An 11941-nucleotide genomic window follows, 5' to 3' on the forward strand; every position below is an offset into this window, starting at 1 on the left:
TAAGTTGTTAGCAGATGTCTTAAGAGGGAATTCCCATTTACTTTTCTGACATGGTTTTAATTGTTGTTTTCATTTTTGTTGGCCCAAAGAAGTAGAATATTTGATATGAACAAAGATTAGAAAAAAATCCAGCTACAACATTAAACACTACAAGCATTGATACATACCAGTCTAATGATGGATCTAATAACAGGGTCTATGTACAGTGGTGGAAAAAAGTTTCTGGACACCCCATACATTTGGGAAATATTACATTAAGAATCACTCTTAGGTGCACTCTTCAAGTGTAATTTCTTTTAGTACAATCACAGCCATAATACTAAGCAAATCCTTAAAAAAAAAAAAAAAGAAAAAGCCATTGAAAAATTAAAATTGATTGGTTCCATAAAAATAAGAAATTTTGAGTATTGGGCCATTTTGGTAGAATTTAATTTTTCTAGTTTTTCTTGTAAACAATAAACAACAAAAAGTAATTTGTTTTTGTTTATGTCTGTCTAATGCAGCCACACCTTTTGAAACACAAAAAAGATTTTCCCACAAATATTTCATGATAATATTTGAGATATAGAGAATTTTAGGTGTCTGAAAACTTTTTTCCACCAATGTATTTTTGTGATACTTAAAGTAAGCTTTGTGACTGATCTTTGTGTACTTTCACTGATAGACCTTTGAATACAGGAATTATAATATGCAGTTGGTACTTTTACTTCAACTCTAGTAAAAATCTCTTTTTTCTAATCTTATTTTCATGCCCATACATTGTTTTTTATATATGCTAGAAGATTGTGAGCTCAGTCAACACTATGACTAAACATTTCCATATTAAAACTGAAATTTTACAGACAATCTCAAAAACATGGATTGATGTTACAAACCTAAGACACGAGCTTAAAAAAAGAGCTTTCTGAATCATTCTTCAAAATTAGCTTCTGGCTTCAACGTGTGTGGCTGAGTTATTCCAATATTACAACTTGCCATTGTGTAGAGCAGTTTTACAGTGTTTGAGCAGAGATGTAGGTGAGCTGGTGTGCTGAGCTGCAGCGAGAGAGGCGGGGACTTCATAGATCTATGCTTTCTAGAGACATTTTAATGCAAAAAGTGATTATTTTCATGAAATGTGTAACTTTAATACACAAAATGGAGTTTTTAGAGGTTTAATCAATGACCAAAGAGGGCGACCAGACAGCAGAGTGGTTACAGCGAGTTTGACAGCATGTTAGTAGCCTGGGTTCTCTCCTATATTCCCTGCTACTAAATGAAGGCAATACAAGCCCCCCCCCCCCCCCCCCAAAAAAAAATATTAGTATTTATATGACCAAATATAAAATCAGTGGTGCAGAAAAACAAATGACGCACTCTGAGGAGGATGAACAAATCCCTCATGTTAATCACAGTTATTCTCTGCTATATTTATTTACTTGTGTGTACAGTTTTCTGCCAAGCTGCAGCATGTTGAAGTGATGTCACAAAATCTGCAGCAGGTGTTTTCATTGTTTTCCACCGTTTCTGAAATATTACATCCAGCAATCCCAGATAAGTACGATCTTATCTCAGCGGCAGGGGGTGAGAGTTATTATGGACCAGGCTGCACCTTCCACACATGTCACTGGTGTGATTTCTAATGAAAAATCTAATGAAGGAAGCAACACAAACAGGAAACTATGACTATTACATGTTTAAAACGGCATTAAAATTGACATATTTCTCTGTTTTTAGTGCTAAATAAAAGGAAAGGGGGTTAGAGGTTGTTATTTTTGGGTGACATTTTGAAATAAAGCAATTCCAAATAATATTAAAATAGGTTTACACAAATTTAGGTTGCAGAGACATTACTGATCATGAAACAATTAAGTTGATCAGCAACTATTTTGATAATATATTGAAAGGTCTGGGTAATATTTTAAGAAAATATAAGTCTAAATTCATGATTTTATTAACTTAAATATTTTCAGGTTTCTTTCCTCCTCTATGACAGTAAACTCCGTCTAGTAGAGCTGCAATTAATATTCAATTAGTTGCCAATAACAAAATTAATAGCCAACAGTTTTGATGATCACTTAAACAGTTTGAGCATTTTTTCTACAAAAACATCCCAAAAAATCTTTGATTCCAGCTTCTTCAATGTGAATATTTTCTGTTTCCTTTCCACCTGGATGACAGTAAATTGATTATCTCTGGTTTTCAGACAAAAAAAGATGATTAAAGGATGTGTTTTTGGGCTTTTGATAACACAGATGCACTTTTTTTTTTTATCACTTTATGATATTTTATTGATCAAAAAACTAATGAATAATCAGCAGATAAATCAACAATAAAAATTATTATTTTCGAACAGCCAAAGGAATCTGCTAGAGTAAATCCATTTTCTAAACAGAGTTTCTGCCAAGAAACTGTAGTTCTTCACAGATTTCAGGTGTTCATTTAAGAAAAAGCCTAGAAGTCATAGTAAGAAGACAGAAAATACATATTTAGTGCAACTATTGAGCTAATCAACAACTATTTTGATTATTCTGGGTATCTGCATAAGATTTTAGGAAAATTAAAGTCTAAATTCTCTGTTTTAACTCTTAAAATTTGAATATTTTTTGCAATTTTCTGACTTTTTATACACCAAATAACTAATCAGTTCATCTGTTTGTGTAGATTCTCAATCATTCAGGCCAATATATTTCTAGGAGTTTCAGCAAAAAGCAGCTGGACTTCTCTTTTATGCAGGTAATTTTCAATTCAAATTAAATTTAGGTAACTTAAAAGACCAGTCAAGTTGTGTTATACAGAAACTCCAAGGACAATCAGTCAAGTCAAGAATCCGGATGATCAAATAATTGAGAAAATAATCAACAGAAAATCTAAAAGCCTATCAAACACAAGGAATTTGCTACAGTAACTTATTCTCTAAACTCAGGTTCTGCTGAGAAACTGTTGTTTTGCACAGATTTCAAGTGTTGGTTTAATTTAAAAAATCTAAAAAATCATAGTAAGAAGACAGGAAAGACATATTTAGTGAGTCTGAGTTGGCAGCTGCACCTTTGACTCAATATCTTTGGATTGCAGAATGAAAAACAAGACATTTAAGGATGTTTTGTTGGGCTTTTGGTAACACTGATCTGCATATTTTAAAGCATTTTCTGATATTTTATAGACCAAACAACTAATGAATAATCAGCAAATAAATCTGCTACCAAACCAATTGTTAAGGTGCAGCCTTGGATAAAACTTCAGATTCTAAAACCTGTCAAACAGACAAAGGGTTGAGCTAGACGAGATAAATTCTCTATTGTTCAGTACAGATTTCAATAGATAGATGGATGGATGGATAGAGGAACAATATACAAAAGAGCTGGTCAAAGAAACAGCAATAACATGCCTAAAAATGCTGGTATTGACAAGAAAAGTGCACAAATTGTTAGTAATTTAAGGAGCAAATTGGAGCGTTATGAGAGTACAGAATACTAAGAGTAGAGTGTGATACAAGCATAATGTGCAAGTCAAAGTACGAAGACCGCAAAGATATATTTAGTGAGTCTTAGTTGGCAGCGTGTAACAGCCTGTAATAGGTGGACTGCACCTTTAATGTGATCAGCCGTCTCAGTGGTGAATCCCATCATCTGAGTCTGATCCTACACTACGCTGCCGTCTGAGCCGACAGAACCAGCGTCCTCCAGAACGCACATCTGCTGCTGAATCTTGTATCTCTGCCTCCCGGTCCGACTCGCAGACTCTCTAAAGGAGCTGCAGATGGATTTGAAGGGTGTCACTGTATCTGTGGACCCGGGGGGGCGGTCCTGACCACTGGAGGGGGTGCCCTGTTACACTTGGCCCTTTGAGTCAGGGGGAGCCGGGACAATGCTGCTGTTAACACTCCTGACGGGGACCTTTGGGTCCTCTGAATCTTTAATGTGACTCTGCCAGCGACCTGCGCTCGCTGAGGTCAGAGATGAGCTCGGCCCGGCGGCGGTCCAAGGCCGCCTTGTGTCGGCGCGTTGGAAACTAAACGCCGGCGGGGGGGCATCGGGTCCCGGGCTTGTTTTGTCCCCTGTGGCATGGATAATGAGGCATCTGTCTCCACCTGCCGCATGGAGAGATGAGGCTCACTGTCTCGCTTAAAAAGAGCACAGGTTACCTATCTGATTTGTCCACGGCAGGCCAGGGACATGATCTGAAGCAGAGGAGCCTCCAGTCTAAATGTTTTATACCGCGGCTTTCTTATTTCTGTCTGTGCTGCACCACACGGCGCTGCTCATCAGATATGCTTCCCTCAGTGTCTTGTTGGTGCATCTAGCAAATTACAATCAATCAGACATGAGCAACTAGCACCAAAACTTAACTACTTTTACCCCAAGAGAGCATTTGTTCATTTGTTGTTGGGGAACAGTTTTCATGTAAGTAGAGTAACTTTCATGTAGCTAAGCTTAAATGTTGAAGAAAAGGTCAAAAGGTTAAAGTTTGAGGCCAAGCAGAGAAGATATGTTGACACCGCTGAGAAGCTTTTCATCTCTGGAAAGGTGGACTTCTTATATGGTTTGGAAATCTGCACCATAAGGTTGGAAAAGAGTTCGCTTTGAGAGTGGAGTGAGGTTTCTTCCCAACCGCAACTGTACTTTCATTCTCCATTTTGTAAACGATATTAAATTTACATACAATGAAGTGACGTCAAAAAATCTGCAGGAGGTGTTTTTCATTGTTCTCCATTGTTTCCAAAACATTACATTCAGCAATCCCAGATAAGTACGATCTTATCCCAGCAGTTGAGAGTTATTATGGACCAGGCTGCACCTTCAGCATGTCACTGGTGTGATTTCTAATGAAAATTCTCATGGAAGAAGCCACACAAACAGGAGAACGTGACGATTAAATGTTTAAAACTGCATTAAAATCAACATATTTCTTTATTTTCAGTGCAAAATAAAAGGAAAGGGGGTCAGAGGCTGTTGTTTTAAGGAGAGATTTTATGGCAAAACAGTGGAGTTTTGCAAAAGCAAAGAAAATGAAAATAAGTTTACTATCCAATTTAGAAATGGTTTGTTATCTTATTCAATGGTACATTTCAGGTGTAAATTTGCCCATGAAATCACAAAGTGAGGGATAACCTCCTTAAACAGTTTGGTCGATGTTTGTACAAAACGTCTGTCACTCAAATGGGAAATGCTCTGTTAAAATGCATTTTGCAATGTTGAATTCAATCTTTCTTTTTACATTTATTTGGGCTATGATTGTTGTTAGAAGTGTGACTTCTTCTACTGGTGTTTTTTTCTGTGTTACATCAGTTATTTTTTTCCATAAACCATTTTACAACACGGTGCTGATTCTTGCTCAGGAACAATAGAAACCTGACGTGCATGTGACAGCAGCTCGTCCTCCCTCCAGCAGAGCTCGTGGAGCTCGTGGAGTTGGCCACGGGAACGAAAGGTGATCTTAGGGGGGTTTTGTCTTGGTGTAATCAGACAGCGACATCATCAATCATGAGAGGGGGAATTACAGCGGGTCACAATGGGAGATAAGATAATGAGTGGGGCCACAGCGACCTGCTGAGGGACAGCTCGAGTTCCCGTCCTGATTACATGGCAGCTCGCAAACCTGCCGAAGACTTCGGCTGCACGATTCCAAGATGAGAAAAGAAGAGAAAGGTTTCATTTAGCTCTGTTGGTCCTTTAAGCTTTAAATATTACATCTAAAACATGTTATTTCTGGTCATTTAACTCTGTGTGGTAGCATATTATCAAGTTTTAGTTGCACTTAACTGGATTCTATTGTAAAAACCCTTTTGACGTGAATCACTGATACCTTCTGTATGTGTACAATATGTACAAGGCAACCGGATATTTAAAAAATAAAATACTTTTTTAATCTTACTCTAATAAGACAACTTTACTAAGGCCAGTACTGCCACTTAACACAGGTCACCACACAGCAAGTAACTTTTTTATATATATATATATATATATATATATATATATATATATATATATATATATATATATATATATATATATATATATATATATATATATATATATATATATATATATATATCCATCCATCCATCCATCCATTATCTATACACCACTTAATCCTCACTAGGGTCATGGGGGGGCTGGAGTCTATCCCAGCTGACTCGGGTGAAGGCAGGGGACACCCTAGACAGGTCGCCAGTCTGTCACAGGGCTACATACAGAGACAAACAATCACTCTCACATTCACACCTACGGGCAATTTAGAATAATCAATTAACCTCAGCATATTTTTGGACTGTGGGAGGAAGCCGGAGTACCCGGAGAAAACCCACGCATGCACAGGGAGAACATGCAAACTCCATGCAGAAAGATCCCGGGAAAGCCGGGACGCGAACCAGGGATCTTCTAGCTGCAAGGTGAAAGTGCTAACCACTACACCACTGTGCAGCCCTCTGGTTAACCAACATTGTCAAATAAAGTGCAGATGGAATGATACATAATTTAGTGTTCTATCACTTTTATTTTCCACTTAGGTCCAGATCTTAAAGCATTATTAATTATTGTTTTCCAGACTCTGTGTCAGATGAATCTGTGGCTGCCTTCTAAGTTAGCCACTAGCTGATAGCGTAGCCTTAGCTACTGTGAGAGAAACTAACTTCCTGGTTTGTGTTTCTGATTGAGAGACTTTTCTGTGACTAAAGACATAGAGGGGAGACTAAAGGAGGTAAAAATACAGATACAGGTCTTAGTGAAAATGGCAAACGGTAATCTGCCAGGCCGCTAATCGCTCTATTCCCAGTGTGTATGATGTGTCATTCATTCTGTCATTAGTGTGCAGGTGAGAATCACGTGTGGATAAAGTTCAGGTTGTGTGCTGAGCAGATCTCTGCTTCCTCCTGAGCGTCAGCAGCTCTGAGTGTGATGACGCTCGGGGAGTCCGGCACGCTCCGGTCCACACTCTCGCTGCCTGACATGTGCCGCCGCTCGCTAATCCTCCACTGACGCGTCTCTGCGGCATCGGCCTCGACAGCACAACAATAAGTGACCACTGCGCTGACCTTAGAGGGCAGCCGGCTCTCGCTGGGATCTACCTCTTCCCCCTGCAGAGCGCCATATTGGTTTTCTATAGCACCCAGTTAGCTGCTGCATGTTAGCGGATTATCCAGTAACATACCAGGGGAGGCTCCTTTATCGTGTACATGCTGCTGCATGGAAATTAATTGTTTTCTTTAGGATTAAGGCAGTTGGCGATTTAGATGTTTGAAGGTAATATGGTGTAAAAGACAGGATGTGGATATATCAGTTTAATTACGCCTGAGCCGATTAGATAACAATATGATGCTTTAGTTGAAGGCGGGAAAAGTGTGCCAGGCGAGGCATCTGTTTGCATTAAGCCCTGCATGTTGTTAGCATGACTCATATGCAGCAGCATCTGTGTTCTTCTTCAAACATAAATCTCACCATTATTGGTCATATTGAGCAGATTATTGGTCACCACGTGTGACGCAACCTGAGTTATTCATACAATCAATTAAAAACGAGTTTGAGCTGGATTATGGATCAGGGATCTGCAGCATCTGGATGTCAGTTGGAGATATTAAAGCTTTGATCTGCCAAAACTGTGATCTACGTAATAGTATTCAATTTAAGAACAAAAAGACCTTTACGAGGACGTCACAGAGCCAGTTTAGATTGAAAACTTTCTAACTTTATTCTGGTGTTATGTTAATTCCACTGGTTTCCAGCACACGAGGCATTTTCTAGAAATTAGTAAGAAAAACTTACTGAGTAATTCTAGATATGTTAAGTCAAGTAGAACAGAATTATGGATTTACAATTTAACAACATGGACACGTTTTTTATTTTCATGACATATTTTTCATATTATAAAGTCTTCTGTATGTTTTTTGTATCATTGTGACGTTCAGTTCCATATGGTTCAGAAAATATAACTAGTTGACTTCAACATTATCCATTTTTTAATGAATTTGTGCACAAATAAGGTATTTTTCATGAGAGATTTATTTTGTATTTTAATTCACCCTAAATCAGAAATTATTTCATCTGCTTGTCCAATATTAAAGATTCTGGATCAATGCCATGATTAGGTACAGTATAAACTTAATGATTTTATCTGAAGTAGTTTCTGAGATATTGTGGTTCAAACACAGCTTCAAATTATGGACAGTTATTAAAAATATTTGTTGTTGTTAATCTCAGAAATTATTTCATATATTAAGCTAAAATTTCCAATAGATCTTTATAAATATCCCTATTTTTTGCTATGAAAATTTCAGTCAAATCAGAGATGACACTTATATATCAAAAACATGCATTTTACTCTTTTTTAAAAGAACCTTTTTAGGCAAGAACTACACTTGGTTAAAAGTATTTGTGGAACCAGCAGCTGTAACTCTTTGGGCTAAAAGCAGCACATGTTTTACTGAGACTTTAACATGTATCTTCAAGAAAGTATTTGGGCTTCAGCTCTAAATTAAACAATTGCAGTCTGGAAATATATTACTGACTTCAGATTTTAAACATCCTGCACAGCTATGTGGTGTTTTTGGTTGAAGCATGAGAATAACAAAGGTGTAACGTTCCCTGCTCTAACAGGACATATGTGACACTAAGTTCACATCAAAACAATGAATCAGTCAGTGTAATCAGATAAAATATATTTATTTAGCTTTCTTTAACTAGGAACTCCCATTAAGATTAGAGATCTCTTTTACAAGGGAGACCTGGCCAAGGTAGCCACCTTACAAAATGTAAAAAGCTATATAAAACAGATACATGATACATAAATAAACAACTAACAATAAAACAGGTTGACAGCTATTCAAGGACAATGACCTCTCAAGAAAAGCACTGACATTCCTCCTTCACTGTATTCTTTACGATACTCTTAAACTCATTAGTGGAAATTATTGTGTTTTGAAGATTATTCCATGATCATGGTGTATGATAAGAGAACGCTGTTTTGCCAGAGTCTATTAGGTCTATTAGAGTCCAGAGAACATTCAACAGCAACCACTTGGAGGCACACAGATGGTAACTACTAGAACTGAAAGTGAGAAGGTGCTGAGGTGTTCTGGGAGTTTGTTCAGCAGAGCTTTATAGATGAACATGTTCCAGTTTTGTTGTCTTCAAATGCTTAGTGATGTCCAGCCAACCAGATCATAGAGAATACAGTGGTGAGTGAGAGATTTTACATTTGAATTGAAACGCCGTGAAGCAAGATCCACTGAATCAAGTCTCTTTAAGGTGGAGGAGGCTGCAGGGCTGCACAGTAGATCACCATAATCAAACACACATAGAAAGCTGGTTTCCACAAGGCTTTTCTTTGCAGAGAATGTGAAGTATGTTTTATTTTTAAAATAAAAACCAATCTTCAGTTTAAGTTTCTTAACTAAATTAGTGATATGTAGTAAAAATTCATAGATTGTCAAAGCTTTGTTTTCTTGGCATTTAACCAATTTTAGATCCTTTAAAGCTCTTTGTAATAATTGAAATGCAGTCTGAAGTTCTTTTATCGCCTGCACTGCAGAAGAAGCAGATGTATAGATGATTGTGTCATCTGCATACAGCTGCAAATTGGTATGTGGAATATAAAAACACAGGTTTGTGTACCAAAGGCAGAGTTTTTTTCTGGTGTAGAATATGCCTTTAAGAGGCGACTATGCATAATTATGATCGGTCCACATATAGTAAAGGCAATGAGTCTGTGTTACATTATTATTAACAGAAGTCTGTGCCTTTTTCTGCTTTTTCTGACCATTTGATAAACAAAAATGTCAGGGTTTTTTGTTTGTTTTTACAGTTGCTATGTAAATTAAAGCAGTTTTCCTGTGATTTTACTTGATATTATCTGTAATTTAACAAAAGAGGGAAGATCTGTAAAATAATGTAAATTATTCAGTGAAAAATGTTTAAAAACATTTAATTTTTTACCGTATAGATACACACAAATATGTAGGGACACTGAGATAAGTCATTGATCATATTTGAGTTGTATTTACATGTTAGAAAGTGAACCAAAGACCAGTTAATAACCAGGATGAGAATCGTTGTTTCTGTGCAGCAGTGAAACACTCTCAGGAGTGGCCGATACTTTAATTTAGCGGGTTAAATGAGCTTACGTGTCTATGATATTTACTCAGGCAATTGATTTCCTCACCCTGATTATTGCAACATTTGGGTGGCAGATGGTGGGCCGCCGCTAATCCCAGCTGCCCATTGGCCTGACCCTGCGCACTCCACCCACCTCCTCCCAAACCAGCACCGACACCCCCTTAATCAAACCCCTAACGAGCTGCAGGCCAAAGAGCTGCTTTACACTGTGAGCAATGGCTGTGTCAGCAGTCAGTAGATGAGCCACATGATGGCGAGGAGGGGGATGGACGGGTGAGGAGGGGTATTAGAGCCCCACCGCAGCTAAGTGGGCTCTGTTGTTAATGAGGGAATCCACTGTAAACAGAGCAGCTACTGTTACAGTGTGCTACAGCCAAACACAATGCACAAGGTTTTGTACACAAAATGGGAAGGTTTATTTTTGTATTTTTCTAAGTGCACATGGGGGATTTTGTGGAAAATGTCCTAATTAAAATAGCTACTAGAGCTTATATGACCTAAAGATTGATTATTTTGTAATAAAAAATCCCCCAAATGTTCTGCAAATTTAACAAGAATTTACAGTATTTGCATTTTTATGAAAGTTTTCCAACGTTGACCCCAAATTTTCTGCATCATACGACGACAGAAATGCTATAGGAACTGATTGCTCTGTGTGTAACAAAAATCTATCTGTCGATGCCCCTGAAAATGAAATCTCTATTTCACACACGGGTCATATTTTTAGGATGATTTCAATTTTGTTCCGCATTTTCACAGAAGCCCTAATTTCATGGAAGATATTGTGGAAAATATTCCAATTAAAATTGTTAGTAGAGCTTAAACTGATGTAAAAATTTATTATTTTGTCCAAAAACAATCCCTAAATGCTCTGCAATTCTTACAAAAATGTACAAGATTTGTATTTTTGTGTAAGATTTACAAAGTTCACCCCACATTTGCTGCATCGTATAACAACAGAGGCACTTTAGGAACCAATTACTTCTGTAATCAATCTTTCAGTGACCCAAAAATTAATAACTGCTTTTCACACAACTGATATTTTTTTTATATTTTCCATTTTGTTCAAACTTCTTAAATTTGGAAAGTGCAATGCTCCCAAATCTATTAAAGCAGAGCAGTGATACTGCTTTGCAGCTCAAAAAATTAATAATAATAATTTTAATTCCTTGATTTGATGGAATTTTCATGCCTCCTCTGTGTTTCCACCAAGGCTCTAATGTAATTCCTATTAAAACTGTTCACAGAGTTTAAACTGACCTAAAAATTGCTTATTTTGTCAAAAAAACCCCACAAATTTTCTGCAGTACTTACAGGAATTCACAAGATCTGCATTTTATGGAAGTTTTACAAATTTTGTTCTATGTCCCAAACTCCCTACAAAGGAAAACTGTGCTTCCCACGTCTGATATTTTTAGGATATATTCTGTTTTGTTCAAATTTCTCAGATTTAGAAAGTACAATGCTCCTAAATCTGTTAAACCAAAGCAGTGGTACTGTGTTGTATCACACAAATGAGCTAAAAACAATGGTCATTACATGACATGGTAGTCATTTTGTGGAAAATATAGAAAAAACAGAGCTTAAACTGACAGAAAATTGATTATTTTGTCACAAAAAACCCCAAATGTTCTGCTTACAGTGACATTGGATTAACATGAATTCATAAAGATGACATTTATATCAAAGTTTTATGAAGTTCCTCCCACATTTACAGCATAATTTATCTACAGAGATGCTGTAGTAACCTATTATACCAGTATCTGTGCAACAGGTGACAAAAGTCAATCTTTTATGGCCCCAAACTTCCCAAAAATGGAATGTTTCATTCAAATCTTTTGAATTTAGAAAGC

Source organism: Amphiprion ocellaris, chromosome 1 (genome assembly GCF_022539595.1).
Source record: "Amphiprion ocellaris isolate individual 3 ecotype Okinawa chromosome 1, ASM2253959v1, whole genome shotgun sequence".
Classification (NCBI taxonomy): Eukaryota; Metazoa; Chordata; class Actinopteri; family Pomacentridae; genus Amphiprion; species Amphiprion ocellaris.